General features: G+C 42.7%; 1 protein-coding gene and 1 pseudogene across 3 annotated transcripts in view; both read right to left on the bottom strand.

The window, feature by feature from the left end:
* RCAN2 (regulator of calcineurin 2) overlaps nt 1–20,685 on the bottom strand; it is a 266,749-nt gene that overhangs the window by 163,099 nt on the left and 82,965 nt on the right. The window lies entirely within an intron of this gene.
* LOC113926494 lies at nt 10,155–12,004 on the bottom strand (annotated as a pseudogene).

Raw genomic sequence — 20,685 nt, 5'->3', positions numbered from 1 at the left:
ACATGGGGCTAGTGGCTACCTTAAGGGACAGTGCAGATACAAAACGTTTCCATCATCACAGAAAATTCTGTCAGTACCACCTGGAAGGTTAGAATGATCTCAAACGTTATTACTGAGTACAATTTTCTTAACTATCTCTATATGCGTTTTATGTTTTCTTCTGTCTTTTTTTTTTTTTTTTTTGCCTGCACGTGCTGATCATTTTCTTGTTGATCCCTCACTTCCCTTAGCCTGACGGAGAGTCAGTGGGGATCACTGGCCCCTGTCTCTTTCCCAGGCTCCCTAGACACTGGACACCTTAGCAGGAGTCTGGTGCAAGAGGCAGGGGAGGGCCCACCTCCACACCCCCCCCACACTCGGCTTTGGGAGGCATCCTGTCAGTGGCTGCATTTTTCCATATCCCCAGCAGCCTCCTATGAGGTTCCAGATCCTGCAGGTGGCCCTACTGCTGGGCCCTGGGGACACCACATCTTCCTGACAGCCTGGGGGCTCTGGCAGTGCAGCTAGATTCCTGCTTTGTTAATTTCCAGTTTGCCTCGTAGCTTCCTGTTTGGTTCCTCAGCGCTTCAAACACCTTTCAACTAGTTCCCAGTATTAAATTCCTTCTAATGAACCATTCGGCACAAGGTCTGTTTTCCTGCCAGGACACTGACCAATCTATTATGCCTATCCAGGTATCACATTTGAAGGCAAGCAGTTATTGATTAAAAACTAGCAAATATGGACTATCTTTGCAGACTAAGAAGTAAACTCTGAAGGTGACCACATTCCCACATCTCGGTACAACATGATTAGTATTAGCCTTACAGAGGACACTTCTATTACCGTAAAGCCCATTAATTTTTGTTAATTTTTGTTGCCATTCTGTTTTCTAGAGAAGGGACTGAATCTCAAAGAGGCACATAACTCATCCAATGACAGATACAAAAGAAACAAAAATCAAAAACAAGTCTGTCACGTGATGCTGAACAAATGAGGTCCTGCACAAAAATTATACTATGTGATTCTGTTTTTTAAATTTATTTTTATTTTTTTAGATTTTATTTGTTTGTCAGAGAGAGAGAGAAGAGAGAGTGCACAAGCAGGGGGAGTGGAAGGCAGAGGGAGAAACAACCTTCCCGCCAAGTGGGCAGCTCGACATGGTGCTGGATCCCAGGACCCCAGGACCACGACCTGAGCCGAAGGCAGACGCTCAAACACCTGAGCCACCCAGGTCCCCATGACTCTGTTTATATGAACTTCTAGAATGGGCGAAACTTACCAAGGGTGAAATAAGTCAAACACTGTTTGCCTCTCAGTGATGGAGAGAAATGAGCTGGGAAGTGATACAAGGGAGCTTTCTGGAGAAGTGTCTCTGTGGTGAAAGGGGGAGTGGGCATACAGATGAATATACATTTATCCAAATTGTATAGTTAAAATTTCACATTACGATGTATGTACAAATTTGTAAATATATTTTACACTGAAATAAATGAAATATTTAAATAAATATTTTTATATCGCAAATAAAACCCTGAAAACAACCAATCTCGTGAAGCATGAGGAGTGAGCTGAGTCATGGATCCAAGAAGAAAGGCAGAGTGCTGGGAACGGCAGAAGCTGGGTGACGGGGCTCATCATACGTGTTTGAAAGTGTCCATAATAAAACATCATTAAAAACCATCAAAAGGGGGGTGCCTGGGTGGCTCAGTCACTGGGTGTCTACCTTCAGCTCAGATCATGGTCCCGGGGTCCTGGGATCGAGCCCCGCATCGGGCTCCCTGCTCGGCGGGAAGCCTGCTTCTCCCTCTCCCACTCCCCCTGCTCATGTTCCCTCTCCCGCTATCTCTCTCTGTCAAATAAATAAATAAATAAATAAATAAATAAATAAATAAATCTTAAAAAAAAAAGAAAAAGAAAAACGATCAAAGGAATCTCTAGGTTTCTCTGACCTTTAAGCTCAAGCTTTTCCTACCAACCACTTTGCTCCAAAACCTTTTGCAGTATACTCAAACACGGGAGGACGATTCCCACCCAAGGGAAATACAGTTGAGCCGTACAAATCCAAAAGAAGGGGAACCGGGCAGCCAATCAGAGAAGCCACAGCATCCTACAACATACCGAGGAACTGCTTTCAATCCATTGCCCTACTCCAAGTTTGCACCTTTTCTATCACCATAAATACTACTCAGGCTGGAAAGAGCAGAGCATGATTGGTAGGAGGAAGGAGAAATGCAAAACATATGAAGACACGCAAAGGAGTCAAAATTCTAGAAGCAGAAAATGTTGTGAGCAACTCTGGAGGAAAGTGAAAAAATAAATAAATAAAACCAACAATACAAAGAGCCAGAAGACGAAGATCAGGCAAATACTAATTATTTAAAAGAACAAAAAATGGCAAAGTTTTCCTGTGACGATAGGATGCAGTCTGGACTCCGCAGGAGGAAGGCAAGCCAGATTCTGTGCCAACCGCCAGACCAGCTTCATCTCCCATCTCTCCTGGCTCCTTCTCTGCACGCTGTTGATAGCAACATTTTTGTAGCTATTTGCACTCCGCCTGCTGTTCCAGGCCTCCTCAGTTTTCCTCCTGCTGTTCCCTCTCACTGGAATGTCCTTCTTTACTCAGCTTAGCAATTACTTCCCTCGGGAAGGGTCCCCCGAACCTCAGGTCTCCCCCTCGATGCTCCCACGGCGCTGATGATAGTGACATGATCTGCTTGGGTACTAGCCTCCCCACTAGTCCAGCCTCAGCTCCTCCATGGCTCCATCCTGTGCTATACATCTTTCTACTTGCAGGACCGTGTTTGGGGCTTAGGGCTCTGCAGGTGCATGGTGAGTCTTTGCTGCACTCTTGTAGAGCTGTTCTGGAGCTGGTTTTTCTATGTGGCTTGTGAATGCAAAGAAAATGAGGTAGTGGCTTTATAGCCTTCCTGAGGTTGCTTCAGGACTCACCAATGTCCTCCACCTACTGTCTCCACTGAGTCCGAATGTCTTGCCTTCGATTAGGTTACCACGTTCTGACGGAGCAGTATTTCAAGTGGGTATCGAGATTGCCAAAGAGCCTCTGTCACTAGCAGGTCAGACGATTTGGGGGATGGAAGCTAAAGGAATGATGGCAAAATTCCCCTATCCCATAATAAGAAGTGCTTTTGTCAAACATCCACCTCAATGATCCTTTGCCTTATGAAATGACAAGAATAAAGAGAAATACCATCATTATTCAAGAGCAAGTAAAACTGAAAAATTGACCAGACCACTCTCTTTGAACTAATTCTGGTTATATATTTAAGTGTGAAGGGTTTGCCTGATGGTACAAGCAAAACTGTTGAAAATACGATCACGGGAAAACCAGAGGGAGGGGGTTTTCAAGCAGTTGATGTCAGAGAATGATCTTACTGAAGTGGAAGCAACTTGAAGAGTACTCAGGGCGCAGAGAGAACACAAATTCTACGCCCCTGATTGTAACGTTGCGAAATTGTTCCAAGTCCCACCTGACACCTTTGTCCCAAACTATGATTATTCTATAAATCACAGACAAATGGAGCACCAAATATACTGTATGAGCAGGACAATGTTCCCACTGTACCTGTGGTCCTTTTAGAACACTGATTCAAACGCTAGGGCCAAGGCCTTCTAAATAGAAAATCCAACCTTTATTACCTTGCTTTGCATAAAACACAACTGTAGGTAGGTTCTCCATGGGATGTGACATTTGGAACTTTCCTATATTCTTTTCAAGCTTTTTACATAATGCATTTAAGTTTAGGTATTGGCCTATTAGCATTAAAAATCAAACAAAACAAACAAAAAAACTGCAATTGCTATAAACTTCCACCGCTTGGCAGAAGTGCAGTTGAGTCATGTTAACCTCGTTTCTATTAAGAAGACTAGACTCTCAGGGAATGGCATCAGCGGAGTGCTGGGAATGACTTCATCTAGAGGCCTAAGAAGTAGGTAGATGGAAGCAGAGCAAATGAGACCCAGGAGTGGGGAGAATCCTTTTTGGAAACATACTGATCTTGAGAAAGCTACTTTCTCTTTCTGTGTCCTGACCCATAAAACAGTAACAACAACAGCTCTCTTGTATGCAGCTGAGTGAGAAAAATGTATGTGAAGTGGACAGCAGGGTATTTGGATGTCATAGCAGCCAAATGAATGGCGGGGAGAATGAGAGTCTTTGGGGACAGCCCTGAGCAAGGGAAGTTGAGGCAAAGGCCAGCCAGGCCCCGAAACCACAGCTCCTGTGTCAGAGGGGAGAGGTGGGCTCTGTGGGCTCAGGCAGCCTGGCACATACGCCAGCACCATTTCTCCAACTCCCAGACTTGGGCAAGTTTCACAACCACCCTGTGCCTCAGTTTCCTTGTTTGTGACATGGGGTTAATAACAGTACCTGCACTTCATGGGGCAGTTGTAGGAAATGACTCAGGTCACAAAAGGAAAGTGCCTGGCACATAAGGATTCCCCAAAGATGTGGCTGCTAAATGGCAGCTGATGGGCAGGAAGGGCAGGGCAGGTGTAAGAGAATTGATGTCCTTGGCCCACAGTGTTCAGGAAGAGTTATGATACCTGGCTCTGTTGGAAGCTGTGCGTGCACAGGGTCGGGGGGGGGGCAGTCTTTGCTTATGAGGCTGACATGAATAGCAGAGTACCTTTCCATCTCTTTCCTTCTTCAGGGGGCGATCTGCTCTGTTCCCAGGGCCACATTTCACATCTTGAGAGCAAGAGCTAACAAAACCATGGACAAGACTCCTATTCTGTCGTAAGCAGAGCAGGGGCTAGATGACAGGAGAAGCTGGGGGATTCACAGCTCATTAAGCTACCAATCACAAGAGTACTGATTGTTGGAAGATGTCAACTCAGAAGACTGTAGTGGATCAGGGAGATGACAATACAAGTGTGTTTATTGTGCTCACCAGTGACACAAAGGCAGAGAAGAGGCGGGCTTTGAAGAGGAGTCCTGATGCTTTGTAGATGCTCAGGAACCATTGGTTGAGTGAATGAATGAATGAATGAATGAATGAATGAAAAGTCAAGATTTAAAAAGCTTTCAATAGGCTAAATTATAGGTCAAAACTCCAGATGCAATAGAAAGGTGATACATATTAAGCTTTGCCAAGTGGCGGACATCTTACCTCATAGAAATAAATGCAACAAGGATTTAGGAGATGTCTCAAGGACAAGCTTAACAGATAACCATATGCTGTGACCTAAGCAAGACAGACTTCAGCCATGTTATGAAGGTCAGAGAGGAAAGAGACCCAGGAGCTGGCCATGGCCAAGCCTCATGGTGCCCTGTCTTCTTCGGTGTTTGGACAATGCTCCCAATAGGACCTCCACTGATGCTCTGGGTGGTGCAAAGGCAGAACACCAGTGAGAGTCTGGAAACTCTGCCACAGCGAAGCAACTCAGGGGACTGATCATTCTTAGTCTGGAAAAAGAAAGAAGACTTATTGGGGGCATGAGAGCTGACTTTGACTATGTAAAAGTTGAAGTGCCATCAAGCAGACGATGAATTAGCTTTATTATTAAACTGAGTAAGTACTTATTGAATGTCTCTATTTACAAAGTACTCATTTGACAAATATTGACTGCTCACCGCTTCTGTGCCAGGCACTGTCCTAGATGCTGGGGCAAGGGTCTCTGCCTTCATGGAGCTGACATTGAATGCATAATGGGAAAGACAGCCAATACACAAGAAAACAGAGAATAATTTCTGGAAGGATGAAAGTGTACATGATGTGTGCCTCACACATTTGCCTTCAAATCTAGTAGCATATGCTTATTCTTTGTTGTTCCATTAATGGGATAAAGATAGACTGTATTTGAATAAAAGGAAGAAATTTCTCCCAATAGAGCATGAACTCTGTCAAAAAGTAGTGAATTCTATCATTGGAAATGTGAAAAACAAAACCCGTGTGGCCATCTTTCAGGGCTGTTGCGAGGAATTGCTAAGTATGAGTTAAAAATGGATCAGTGGTCCCAAGAGCTTTGGATTTCCTAGACCAGTACAATTAAAAACATGGCAGGTGGCAACACAGGATCACCAAGTTTTTATATTCCTAAGTACATTAATAGAAACCCTACTATTATAAACACCTTCTCATTAGAAAAATGCCATTTTTTAGGGACTTACAAAAAAAGAATGATACAATATCAGAATAAAAAGTCCTCTAAGTAAATTTGGTTATATTAAAATTTCATAACATTGGCCTTACTTTTCTAATTTTGCAGCAGACCATCAAAAATCTCATCTTCAGCCTGAAATAGTCCAGAGCCTGGAATTTGAAAACAGAACCAGATGACCTTGAAATTCTTCCTAATAGTTTTCCAATGATTATGCACTACCAAAATGTAGTACATTTGTTTAAGTGTGGGGTTTTGGAGCTGATGTCTGTGAATTTAAAGCCACGGCTCAAACCAGCTACAGAAAAGCTATTTAACTTTCAGTTTCGACCCCTGTGACAATGGGGATAATAACATTACTGACTTGTGGTGTTATAAGAATTCACTGAGGGGCACCTGGGGGGCTCAGTTGGTTGAGCATCTGACTTGGTTTCGGCTCAGGTTATGATCTCAGGGTCATGAGATTGAGCCCTAGGGCTGGCTCTGCACTGGGCGTGGAGCCTGCTTCGGATTCTCTCTCACCCTCTCCCTCTGCCCCTTCCTTCCACTGCTCACCCCTACTTGCACATGCACATTCTGTCTCTCTTAAAACAAAATTTAAAAAAGAAAAGAAAAGAAACAGATTGCTTTCTTTAGCATGTAATACTTGAAACCCTGGCCCCTATTGCCAGGGAAGTAGACAAGTATCACAGCTAGTTCCTAAAAGGCTGGTTTCCTAAAAGGCTGTTTCTCTCATTCCTAAAATGCCCTCCTCCACATTATTCATTTCCCTAAGCTCCTCCTTCTGCCTTCTGTTGCCTACCTTCTCTAGCACCTACTGGCTTCTCCAGTGAATGCCTGACCCCTTACTACTTTTTTTCTTGCCTCTTGGAGCCTCTTCCCTGTCATTTATTTTTTTCTTTTTCTGCTTTATTTTAGTTTGTCGAGTTTGTGGTGGTTGGTGGAGCCTCCTACATTTTCTCTCCCACCTCCCTGCTTTCTCCCCAGTCTACCAGTGGTACAGCTTCCCCTCAGCTCTTCCCCGCCCTGCCTGCTGCCAACCCCAGAGTGGTCAACAGGATTAGCAAGCTTCCACAGTAAATCAACAACTCTTGCTTCATTTCTTTGGCAGGCAATGGAACATGTCTGAACGCAGAGGAAATGTAGGTTCTTAGGCCTGTGAGTTCAAAGTCTGAAAGCTAAGTAACATGCATGATGACTTACGTTTGAAAGCTGAGCCACCAGTCAACCCTCCAAGGCCCATGCTTTGTGACAATACCCTGCAGTGTCTACTCAAAAGGATGCGTTGTTGTAACAATAGCTAATGCTTCTCTTGTTTGGTGAGGAAGTGATACTGTGTTGTTACTAACAGTGATCGGATTTTAAGTCCTGGACAGGTGCTGAGCACCCTAGAATTCAAGAACTCGATTCGTCAGCAGCAGTAATTTTAGACAAAAAGGTGCCAAAATAAGGTCGTCCTACACGAGTCTTAACCAAGAGACGTCAGTGGAGCGTCTAGGATTTGGCATTTGCGTAAATTAAAATGTGCTGAATAAGTCCTGCATTACTTTTCATTTAAGCCTATGCCAGTCCCACACTTAGGACTTATTAGTTCAAAATGTGGCTGGGCACGCTAGAAGAATAAAAGCATGGTGTGGTATAATTCTTGAACACAGTCCAGTGGATATAAAAACTGGTCCCCAAGTTAGGACATTCAGGCTCATGTGGAGATTTCTTATTATAGACATGGGTTATGTATAACTGATTCTCAGGATCTTAATAGATAGGTGGAAGTTCCTCCCTGTCCGAGATACTGCTGTAGTTTTTATTCATGCCCTCTATGTTTCTTTTTCTTTTAAATTTTCTCCATAAAAAGTAGGTCACATGTGACCTTGTGGGATACCGTAAGACCTTTTGCTTTCCTCCTTAGTGAAATGGGAGCCAGTGGAGGGTTGGGAGGAAAGGAGAGAGAGGATCTGCCTTACCTTTTAAACAGGACCCTCTCTCATTCCTGTGTGGGGAATCAGAGCAAAAAGGAAGACTATTTAATAGGCAATGGCAATAATAGACCCTTTATATGTAAATAAATTGATGTCCTATGATATTAAAAAGTTTCCATTTTAAGTCAACTCTTCTGTCCCAAAGTACCAATAATGACAACTAGTTTTTGGTCATCAGCTAAGCTGTGCATCCTCACCAAGTTATGAGTTACCAATGCCACATCTTTATATAACATATTTGATTCACAAAATTTGTATGTGCACAAATCTTTTAAATTCTGAATTCTCTCTCTTTTTTAAAAGATTTTATTTATTTATTTGCCAGAGAGACACAGAGAGAGGGAACACAAGCAGGGGGGAGAGGGAAAGGGAAAAGCAGGCTTCCCGCTGAGGAGGGAGCCTGATAAGGGGCTTGATCCAGGACCCTGGGATCATGACCTGAGCCGAAGACAGACATGTAACGACTGAGCCATCCAGGTGCCCCCTAAATTCTCTTTTATAGAGAAGTTCTGATACTAGAAAAATATCCTACGAGGAAATAGGCTCATTATTTATGTGCAACAGAACTTAGAATAAACACATTTATCACAGCAAGTTTGTGATGGCAGAAAACTGGAAACAGTATATTCAATTAAGAACATTTTGACAGGACACCCAAAATTGACAAATTGAAGGCAATCAAAATGTTATTGTAGAAGAATACTTAGTAATCCGGAAAGCTGCCCTCAATGTTTGGCTAAGTGAGAAAAAGTTCTTAAATAGGGTATAGAACAATATGTATACAATGTATTTGCAGAGGGAAACAAGAGATATTTAAATGTTAATGGTAGTTTTTCTCTGTTTGATGCCATTACAATGGTTCTTTATTTTTGAATTATTTCAATTTTCTAAAAATGTCTACAGTGAATATTTGTTACATTTGTAATAAATGTAAAATGAAAAAAAGTAATGCATATATTAAACCCAGTTCTGTATATACCAGTGTTTCTCAACTGTGGGGAGTGCTGGACTTCCAAAGATGTATTCAAAGTGGTCCATGACTACCACTATGAGAATTTTTAGTGTGTGTGTTTTAAGATGACAACCTTAACATAATGATATAGACATAGTTTGGATCATCTGGATGATCATGGTATCTTAGAGATGACCAGTGCCCATATTTGCATTTAGTTTTATGTCTGCAAGGTTGACAAGTGCTACCACTCTAATTCTCACAGACTAATGAGAAAAGAAAGAGTCAAATGTATCAGGTGATGTATTTGCAGCTGGTAAAGGCCACAGCCCACTGCACAAATTAGGGTTTGCAGAATTTCCAATAGAGAAAGTTCTGGAGAATACCAGGCATGCCAAACTCAAAAGAACCTGTGTCATGGGGCGCCTGGGTGGCTCAGTTGGTTAAGCGACTGCCTTCAGCTCAGGTCATGATCCCAGGGTCCCGGGCTCCCTGCTCCGTGGGAGGCCTGCTTCCCCCCCTCCCACTCCCCCTGCTTGTGTTCCTTCTCTCACTGTCTCTCTGTCAAATAAATAAAAAAAGAAGAAGAACTTGTGTCAGCATTCAGTATCCATCTCACAAAGTGATCAGTGATTAAACTGTAGCAAAGAGTATCATCAGTCACACTAAATTAACCAGTGTTTTATAGAGGTTGTTTTTAGTTTTTATTGTATTTAATGTTTTGGCATATGTGAAAGAAATAAGCACAGGGATTTTGTGCCTATTTATTTTATTTTCTGTTGCCAATTTTAAATTCAGTTTTATTTAAGATATTGCATTTTCCACTTACAATACAGTGCGTATAAAGTGAAATGTTTATTTCCTTTCCCTGTGCACATATTCCATATTCAAGGACGAAGAATGCCCAGTGTATTTACTATAGCAGCTCAACTTTAAAACTGCCATGGAAATTGCTACAGATTTGGGTCCTTCAAATGTTTTGTGTGGAGCAATGTTAGACCTATCCTCAGGTTGGCTTATCCAACCTCTTCAGTAGTGGGTCCAGAGGAGGCACCACCAGAGGGAGGGGCTCCACTACCAGGGAAGCCTGCAGCCATTCCTCCTGGCGTGCCTCCTGCACTCTAGTACAGCTTGGTCATGACAGGGTTGCAGAATTTCTCCAGCTCTTTCTGCTGACGTTCAAGTTCTTCCTTCTCTGCAGTCAGGTTCTTATCAAGGCAGTTCGTGACTCCATTTATCAAGAATCTTCTGTCTGTCCTCATTACTGACTTTGCCCTGAAGTTTTCATCTTCAACAGTTGCTTTCATGTTGACTGGATAGGATTCAAGTGAATTCTTGGAAGACACCTTGTCCCATTGCTTCTCATCTTCTGCTCTGTTCTTCTCAGCTTCCTGGCCCTGTGCTCAATGTCTTCCTTGCTCAAGCAGCCTTTGCCGCTAGTGCTGGTTATCTTGTTCTCTTTTCCTGAACTCTTATCCATAGCAGAGACACTGAGGATGCCATTAGCATCAATATCAAAAGTGACTTCAATAGAAGGGAGCGCCACAGGGGACAGTAGGTATGCCTATGAATTCAAACATGCCAGTAGGTTGTTGTTTGTTTTTTTTTTAAGATTTTATTTATTTGACAGAGAGAGATAGCAAGAGCAGGAACACAAGCAGGGGGAGTGGGAGAAGGAGAAGCAGGCTTCCCGCCGAGCAGGGAGCCCGATGCGGGGCTCGATCCCAGGACCCTGGGATCATGACCTGAGCCGAAGTCAGACTCTTAACGACTGAGCCACCCAGGTACCCCAAGTAGGTTGTTTATCCATGGCTATGGCACACTCACCTTCATAAATCCAAACGAGCACACCAGGCTGGTTGTCAGAGTAGGGAGGGAAGGTCTGCATCTGTTTGGTAGGAAGGGTAGTATTGCACTTGGTGAGGACAGTCATGACTCCTCCAGCAGTTTCAAAAGCCAAGAGAAAGAGGAGTGACATCCAACAGCAGGGAATCCTGAACATTTTCAGATTTGTCTCCAGAAAGGATGGCTGTCTGGACAGCTGCACCATAAGCAACAGCCTCATCAGGGCTGATGCTCTTGTTCGGTTCCTTTCCACTGAAGAAGTCTTGCAGAAGTTTCTGAATCTTGGGGATATGGGTAGAACTACCCCAGGACAAAATCATTGATCTGACACTTGTGTAGCTTGGCATCCCAAAGGGCTTTCTTTATAAGGTCCAGGGTGCCACAGAACAGGTCAGCCTTTAATTCTTCAAATCGGGGACTAGTCATAGAGGTATGGAAGTCATTCCTTCATACAGAACATCAATCTCAATACTGGCCTGGTTGCTGGAAGACAATGTATGCTTAGCACACTCATAAGCAGTCTGGAGGTGATGGACTGCCCTCTTGTCCATGTGGATGTCCTTCTTATGTTTGCAATTGAACCTCACAATAAAATAGTTGACCATTCGGTTGTCAAAGTCTTCTCCACCTAAGTGGGTGTCTCCAGCTGTAGATTTGACCCAAAATATCCATCTTCAATGGCGGGGATTGAGACATCAAAGTGCCACCTCCTAAGTCAAAGATGAGCACATTCCTTTCAGCTCCAACCTTTCTGTCTAAGCCTCTGTGATTTCCTTCATCTTTGTCAAAACCACAGAGGATACCTCTTCTTTCCCTTGTATTCTGCTTAGACCTTGGGCCTGCCAGCATCATTCACCACCATGAAGAGCCAATGCTTCATATCAGATTGGACAAGCGCATCAACGACTTTATGTCCGATCAGGCATTTGACATCAAAAACTGTGTTGGGGTTCACTGCAACTTCATTCTTTGCAGCATTGTTGATCAGTCATTTGATGTCAGTAAAGGTGACATAACTTGGGGTGGTTCAGTTTCCCTGATCGTTGGCAATTATTTCCACATTCTCGTGCTAGAAGACACCCACACAATAGGAGGTGGTGCCAAGATCAATGCCAACTGCAGGTCCCTTAGATGTAGCTGCTTCCAGGTGGGCCTTGTGCAGCTTGCAAAGAAAAACAGCAATCTGGAGAGCTGGGTCGTTCAATGAGATCCTGTGCCTATTGAATTTTGTGTTGTATTTCACTTAAGTAGCATACTCGTGAAAAATATTAATTGAAGTCTAGAAAAATCTTTGTCCTTTCTGAAGTGTCTGCACGCTGCCCAGGTTTGAGAAGCACTGTTCTAGAACAAAAAATGCTCCCCACACATGAACACGGTACCTTTAGAAGCTACATAAACTCAGGACGCTAAGCTGTCACTTCATCTTGTGCACTGACGCTCCTAACAGCATGTCACAAACAGAAAAAGGAGATCCAGTTCCACAAGTTGGGCGCTGTATTATTTGGAACCTCAAATACATTTTTTTTACTCACAGAAATTATATTAAAAACCATGTTAGGATCCCCATCAGTCAACCAAAGCCCTTCCCCTTCTATTTTTTATTTTTTAAGATTTTATTTCTTTATTTGAGAGAGAAAGAGAAAGAGCATGAGAGACAGAGAGATCACGAGCAGGAGGGAGAGGCAGATGGAGAAGCAGACTCCCCGCCAAGCAGGGAGCCCAATGCGGGGCTCGATCCCAGGAACCTGGGATCACGACCTGAGCTGAAGGCAGACGGCTTAAACCAACTGAGCACCCAGGCGCCTGACCAAAGCCTTTTTAATATAAAATGTTCCTGGGCTAGGAAGAATGATGTATCCTGGGGTACATTTTAAAAGGCAAGTTTTCCTTTCATTTTTCATTAGACCAGGAAACATTTTATAGCAGAGGTTTGGGGCTACCTGTCCTTAGCTTCTGCTTCATTCTAGCTCTACCTCTTCCCCAAATCTAGCAACTCTTCTCTCTAAAAGTATTCCCTGCTGCAAAACAAGTGCGCTCATACATAGAATTGCCAAAGTTTACAAACAGCTTCACCGGGCCTATCTTCCTGACTCCTCATATCACAGCAGCCTGATAAATAAGCATTAAAATTCTCATTTTGTAGATAGCAAAACTGAGTTCAGAGAGGTTAAGTGGCGTTCCCATGGTCAAATAGCTAGTAACAAAATAGGCCTGAGGTATAAGTGTTTGATTCCAATTCCCTGAGTTTTTCCCTCCAATCTCTGATAATAACAGCTATTTTTCTTTCCCAGATTATTAGGAGGGAAAAATGTTTAATTAACAAAAAATTGTTTCAAATGGCTAATAACCACTTAACTCTGAGATATCTGCATTTTCAAAGCAGAGTGCCAAGCTGCCCAAATCTATAACATGGAGAACTGCAGGAAAGGTGTATTTGTTTTCCTAGGGTTGCAAGTTACCACTGAGATATCTATATTTTCAAAGCAGAGTGCCAAGCTGCCCAAATCTATAACATGGAGAACTGCAGGAAAGGTGTAATTGTTTCCTAGGGTTGCAAGTTACCACTGAGATATCTATATTTTCAAAGCAGAGTGCCAAGCTGCCCAAATCTATAACATGGAGAACTGCAGGAAAGGTGTATTTGCTTCCTAGGGTTGCAAATTACCACAAACTCCATGGTTTAAAACAACAAAAATTCATTCTCTCGCAGCTCTGAAAGCAAGGGGTCTGAAATCAAGGTGTTGGCAGGGTTGGTTTCTTCTGGAGGTTCTAGGGGACGGTCCCCTTCTAAGCCCTCTCCTAGCTTCTGGGGCCGCCGGCCATCCTTGCCGTGTCTTGGCTCGTAGACACAGCGCTCTCGATCCCGGCCACCCACGTTTCTCCCCTTCTCCTTCCCCTTGCCTCTCCTCTCCTCTTCTCAGGACACGTGTCACTGGACTTGGAGCTCACCCTAGTCCAGAATGATCTTACACCTGAGATCTTCAACTTAATTATATTTACAAAGACCCTTTTACCAATAAAGTCCCATTCACAGGTACTGGATGGATTTACCTTTGGGGGAGGGGCACAGTTCAAAGCACTACACAAGGGCAATTGCAAAGCGAACTTTCTCGTTCATGGAATACTGAGTATCCCACCCATCATCTCCTAGCCAGAAACAAACATCCTATATCTGGAAATCTCCTCCAGGCTCTGGATTCTACCTCTAGTCATTGGTTTCCCATGGTTCTGTATTCTGCCTTAAAACGGGAGTTTCCCCTCTTCTTTGCCCATTCATATGATCACCTCCACTGAGAGGGCTGCCTGGCTTTCACTGATTTCTCTACCTGGCCTGGTCTTCCATTCTCCTTAGCATTTACTAAAGCCCACTGAGTCCAGGCTTCTGGGAAAGCTCATTCCCTACCCGCTCTCATCCTCAACTACCATTTATCTTGGACCAGAATGCAAACACTGGGGGGACATGATTGGTTGTTCCTAGAGGTGAAAGCAGCCTGACCCTGCCTGGGAGTCAGTGTCTCTCATTAGTTCCTGACAGGTGATGCTTTTCATTGCTTCTTCCTCTTGCCCCTGCCCTCACATCAGCATTGACTCCTGTGGCCCAGAAATCCCAGGGCATTTTCGACACCCCACTGCAGGTAGGGGAGCCCTGGGCTAAGGCTCCCGTGTCTACTATCCCATAGCAGTGGGGGGACAAAGTGGTACTGGCCATACTCAAGAAAAAAAAAAATGACCAATATTTGTAAGAAAAGAAAGGCTTCCTTCTGCTTCAGACCCTATTCTCTGCGACAGACGGTGCTCCTTAAAGTATACCTTCCACTTAAATCAACTGAGCCACCCAGGCATATGCTAAGTGAAGTAAGTCAATCAGAAAAAGACAATTATCATATGGTTTCACTCATATATGGAATATAAGGAAACCACAGAGGATCATAAGGACAGGGAGGGAAAACTGAAGGGGAAGAAGTAAGAGCGGGAGACGATCAATGAGAGACTCGGGACTCAGGAAACAAACTGAGGGTTGCTGAAGCGGTGGTGGGTGGGAGATGGGACAGCTGGGTGATGGGCATTAAGGGAGGGCACGTGATGTGATGAGCACTGGGTGTTACACTCAATTAATGTATCAGTGAACATCACATCAAAAACTTATGATGTGTTATTTGTTGGCTAATTGAATTTAAATAAATAAAATTGTATATATAAATATATATAATTAAATAATTTAATATATAATTATATATTATATACAATTATATATAACATACAAAATAATATATATAATTATATATATTATATATTATATAAATATTATCTCCTTCCCCTGACCACCCGAATGAGAAACAACCCCTAATAGTGGTTAAACATGCACCCTTCTAAGCCCGATTCTATAACAGAACCTCTGGGAAAGGACCTAGAACTCTGTTTTTTAGCAAGTTTCCCAGTGGTACTCCCACACGCTAGATTCTGAGAACCATCTCCCAGTATAATCACAAGTAAACAGCACAGCCATGCTTCTTGGCATGAAATTAGGCAAAGCTGTTCCCCCACAGAGCCCTTCCTGCAGCACAACACTGCTCACAGGTTCGCATCAGACCCTCACAGTTCCAGAATCACCTTTCCTCCTCCATCCTTCCCACCCTGGGCAGGAACCAGCCCACCGTCTTCTCTCTTTCTGCTTCGTGTTTGGGGAATGTGTCTCCCCTCCCTACTACTGGGCCATTGCCAGTGCTCCCAAGGGTCTCCTTACAGTCTGAATTCTGGAAAGAACATTGAGATTTGGGTGCCTTTCCCCACGAGCTCTCATTGTCCAAGGTATTAAGAAGCGCAGAGAGAAAAAAGCACAGCAAGAGACCCCCTAAAGCTTTCCCCAGGAGGGCATGTGCCTGAGTCTGACTTGAGTTGTGCAGGAGGCTGGCCTGGGCTGCCCCCAGTGGGATCAGGTGAATTTCAAAGTCACTCGTGAACCGTGCAAGCGCAAGTAGGTGGTGTTAAGTTCATTTCTGCCCTAAGATTCCTGTAAGCTTTCCGAATCCACCACAACTGTTAACACATCTTAGTTACATGGCAAACGTGGCATCTGAAAAGCTCAAGTAGCAGAAGTTTGAGTACAAAACCCTAAAGAGCTGGATTCCCAAAAGAGCTGGATTCAGCTCACCAACCAGCATGTGGTTACCAAGCACTTACTACGTGAGAAAAAAAAAAAAAAATTTACCTGTGTGTTGTATGGCTAGATGTGTGTGTGTGTGTGTGTGTTGTGATAAAAAATAATTCTGCAAGGCCCGACTGCTGGGTAGTTCTCGACTTTGAATGTTTAGCTTTTCCAAGGCCTCCTGGCTAGATTCTGGTTAGTGGGATGTGGCATCAAAGGGTGGAATCGCGAATATATTTTTCATTCCTATCTACTCTTACCTGCTCACACACTATTTAAATAGAGCTTCACACAAAGTGAGTTATTAACGGTAGCAAAAGTTTGGCATGCACAAAAAAGTTTACCAAAAACTCCCAAGATCACTGTACAGTACTATACAGAGAGCAAGTGTTCTGGGCCTCGCCACTTGGCATTTGTGTTTTCAGGCAGGGTATAGGGCGGGGAGAGGTTATAAGCTTAGAGCAGGTGATTTGCAAGAGGAATGTGATTTCTCTTTTGGTCACAGACCATGCTGCTTGAAATATCAATCTTTAGGGGCGCCTGGGTGGCTCAGACGGTTAAGCGTCTGCCTTCGGCTCAGGTCATAATCCTAGGGTCCTGGGATCGAGCCCGCATCTGGCTCCCTGTTCCGCGGGAGGCCTGCTTCTCCCTCTCCCACTCTCCCTGCTTGTGTTCCCTCTCGCTGTCTCTCTCTCTCTGTCAAATAAATATAATCTTAAAAAAAAGAAATATCAATCTTTATAATTTCATAACCACTAAGTATTTGTATCTAAGGTGCTATATAAAGATTAATTTGTTATAAAGTAAGTACTTAAGTATATTTTTGTTTATGTTATTTGGGATCTGCTTATTAAAGCTGTTCTTGAAACCCTACTCTTGTCAACATTCACCCTGCAGCCAAGTCTAGAGTACTGTACTAGCTATATATTCAATTCTTAAATGTGGGTTGGAATAAAAATTATTCTAGAAATTTAGTACAATCCACAAAATAAATATACTTTTAATACAGTTCAGAAAAGGAGTTCCTTGAGATAACTGGGTGACGGGCATTAAGGAGGGCATATGATGTGATCAGCATTGGGCATTATATGCAACTAAGGAATCATTGAACACTACATCCAAAAACTAATGATGTATTAGATGCTGGCTAGTTGAATTTAAAGTAATAAAAAAAAAAAGAAAAGTAGTTCTTTGGGATACATCAAATACATTGATTTTGAATCTACCAATTCCTTTCTAAATGTAACACAAACAAATTGTTAGAGGTTAAATGTTGCAAAAATGGAAAAAAGCCAACTGGTAGTTAAATGGAAGGCAGGGTCTAGGAAATCTGAATTATATGACACTAGGCAGACTGCTTACCATATTGCCATATCAGTTTCTCCATAGGAAGTTGTAGAAAAAAACCCCATATAACCCCTGTAAGACTGTATCACAGCTCTCATTTCCTTTTCTACATGCCAGGATAAAAAGCACTTCCCTGAATTCTGAGCAGTTCTTTCTTCTGAAGAAAACCAGTTATGATCTCATGAATGTATTGTAAAAATTAAGCAATAGCTGGATGCAATCTATTTTGCAATAAAAGATGGCATACCAGTACATTTAATCTGCCAAGATTCACTCTACCATCTTATAACAGGCTTGGCAAATTTGGATGTGAGTGTCCCCACGTCTACTCAATGTAAAAAAAAAATAGATAGTATTATTTAATTTTCTCAGATAAAGCCATTGCTCCAAATGTCATTAAATTCTGGCAGATATTTCTTGGTCTGTTCTCATTTCTTTCTTAGGCTTCAAATGTACTTATCAAAGGCATAAACCTTTAGTCCAAACCTCACTGACCACTCAGCCTTCACAGGAATTAAGAATTTTAATGGGAGACCAGGGAGAGCTGTTTGACGTTTACAGCAATTTGAAAGAACTGTTTCTGTCCCCTCTTTTTGTTAATGTTTACAATGACTCAAGAGAGAAACAGGTGTTAGCGCTCTGCTTTAGTAAACCCTTGGCTTTAACATAAGCTGTCTGTGAACACTTTAAAAGACACATTTTACAGTTTTAGAGGCTACTTCCTTGAATACCAGAGAACTTTCAGCGAAAATAATAGCACTTTAATCCCTTCCACTTTATGCTTTATTCCCATCATTTTATGTTTCAAAAAACTAGACAAGTAGCTGATGATTTCTCTGAAATAAAAATCACAGTATTTCATTTGGAAACTAGTTATACAATTAGGTGCTGGGGGATTCAGCAACAAATATCCAAAAGCTGGGTCCCGTGACCTTCACTGTCTAATAAAAGTGACAGAAACCTCTAAAACTGACCCTAAAACCCCAAAGTCTGAGCTCCTGGAGCATGGGACTGAGGTTGTACTGTCCCCCCAGTGGCAGAAAACAATCAGTGGCTCTGTTCCTCATCAACTCATCTGGGTGGACTGCTTTGGTAAAGTAGCCATAGACTCCCAAAGGGGTGAGGACGTGGAAGGAGGCACCAAAAGAGATAAAACCCAGCACGAAGAAATGCAACACAGCAAGAGCTCCCTCTTAGCATCCTCACCATAACCAGGTTTACATGAAACCAGGTCCGAAGCTAATGCAGTCAGGAGTTAATGGTAGTACACACTTACTTGAAAACAAGACAAAACAAAAACAAAACTGCATCTTTCCTTATACGGTAGCAGCCACTCAACTACAAAGACCTCAGTGGAAATGAAACTTGGATTTTTCATGAGAAAGAAAAGTAATGATTTAACATTTTTTAAACAGTTGCTTTATCTAACTCCTCAAGAAGAATTCCAAGAACTCTCAGGCAAAAACTTCATCTTTTAAAAGTCTACATTCAAATAGTAGTAAGAACAGGAAAAATACAATATTTTGATTGTTCATGAGAATGAAAGCACTCTTGGTGGGTGGGGGGACGGGTTAACCTGGTGATGGGTATTAAGGAGGGCACGTATTGCATGGAGCACCGGGTGTTAAACGCAAACAATGAATCATGGAACACTACATCAAAAACTAATGATGTAATGTATGGTGACTAACATAACACAGTATAATAAAATTTTAAAAATACATTAAAAAAGTAAAAGTAAAAAAAAGTTTATCAGTAGTCACTGAGGTTGTATGATCTATCATATTATATTGTGTCTGGGAAAACATTCATCAATATAAAATCATAACATTAAAATTTTTCCTCTTATCTAAAAAAAATGAAAAAAAGAATGAAAGCATTCTTGCTGCCAGGAACTGCTTCATGGACAGAGTACTAGACCTTGAAGGATAACGATTTTTTTTTTTAGGTAGGTTCCATGCCCAGTGTAGAGCCCAACACAGGGGCTTGAACTGGTGACCCTGAGAGCAAGACCTGAGCTGAGAGCCAGAGTCATACACTTTACTGACTGAGTCACCCATGAGTCCCTTGAAGGATAAGGATTTTTAAAAATATCTGTGGGGGTTGGGGAAAGAAATCTACCTCAAGATTGATAATTGTATATCATTGTATTCTGTAGATGTTAATATCCTATTTTGTGACAGGGTCAGGAAATTTGCATTTGTCATTAAGTTTTTTAGGTGATTTTATGTTCCAACCGAGTCTGGAAACCCATACCTTGACCTACAGCTGTGGTTCTCCAAGTGTGGTCCCTGCACCAGCAGCACCAAAATCAGCAACTCCCAGGAACCTGGCAGATGCACAAAGGCTCAGGCCCCTTGGCAGACCTACTGAAGCAGAATCCCTAAGGGTGGGGCCTGCTGGTTTTAACTAGAAGCTAGGTGAGTGGGATACAGCTCAAGTTTTGAGCCACATGGGCCTCCAGAGATGCCAAATTTCCCAAGGTGTCTCTTTCAGGGCAATTCCAGAGACTTTCCAATGGATGGGTGATTTAACAGTACTCGATAAAAATAAAGGTGAGATGACCTGATCTTACAGAGGGCCAGGCCTTTAGAAGTATGCCTCTAAAGGGAGAAAGAGGAGGGAAAAAAAAAAAAAAGAATAATACTGAGTGAGGACTATATAAAAATTAAAACCTGAGTATGTCCCAAAGAAGTATAATAAAATAAGAAATTGGAGATTAAAATGGAATGGTGCTGTCCAACCCTGAAACTGCCCATCTGGAAAGAAGCAGCTTTTGATTTTTCAAAGTCATCAGTCTGTTGAGATTGATATTTACAAAATCCATGATTATTCCCTCAGGAGAGAAGCTGTTTCTAAAACAACTTCTGAGGCTTTTCTAGTCGGAGTCCTTCTGGAATCACAAACATTTTGTTTCCTAGGCAGCCTCTGTCGGATACCTGGAAGAGACAGCTTTCACTGACGATGTTCCTATTACTTCCCGACTTTGCCCGGGTACCTGTTGATGTGTTTAGAGCCATCTGATACAGGGCGGAACAGCTGGAATGTCTGCAGGCTCTTGGTGGCAACCTGCCGCAGATGGTACCAGCTGGTGAGCCGCTCAGACTGCAGCACGGGTTCTTTTGTCCTGCTATGGAAGATGGTGACTAGTTAGCTCGCACGTTAGCCTTGCCTCCCTCTATTACAAAAGCAGAGCTGGATGGGCTGCCTTTCACGTACTGAAGATTCTGCTAGGAGGGAAGCACGTGTAACTTGAGTATTTCCAGCACTGTTTCTATTTCTGGTGATGGTGGACAGATTGATGCCCAATGCAC

Source organism: Zalophus californianus, chromosome 7, assembly GCF_009762305.2.
Source record: "Zalophus californianus isolate mZalCal1 chromosome 7, mZalCal1.pri.v2, whole genome shotgun sequence".
Classification (NCBI taxonomy): domain Eukaryota; kingdom Metazoa; phylum Chordata; class Mammalia; order Carnivora; family Otariidae; genus Zalophus; species Zalophus californianus.
The sequence above is the reverse complement of the archived record's forward strand: the minus strand, read 5'-3'. Positions and strand labels throughout refer to the sequence as shown.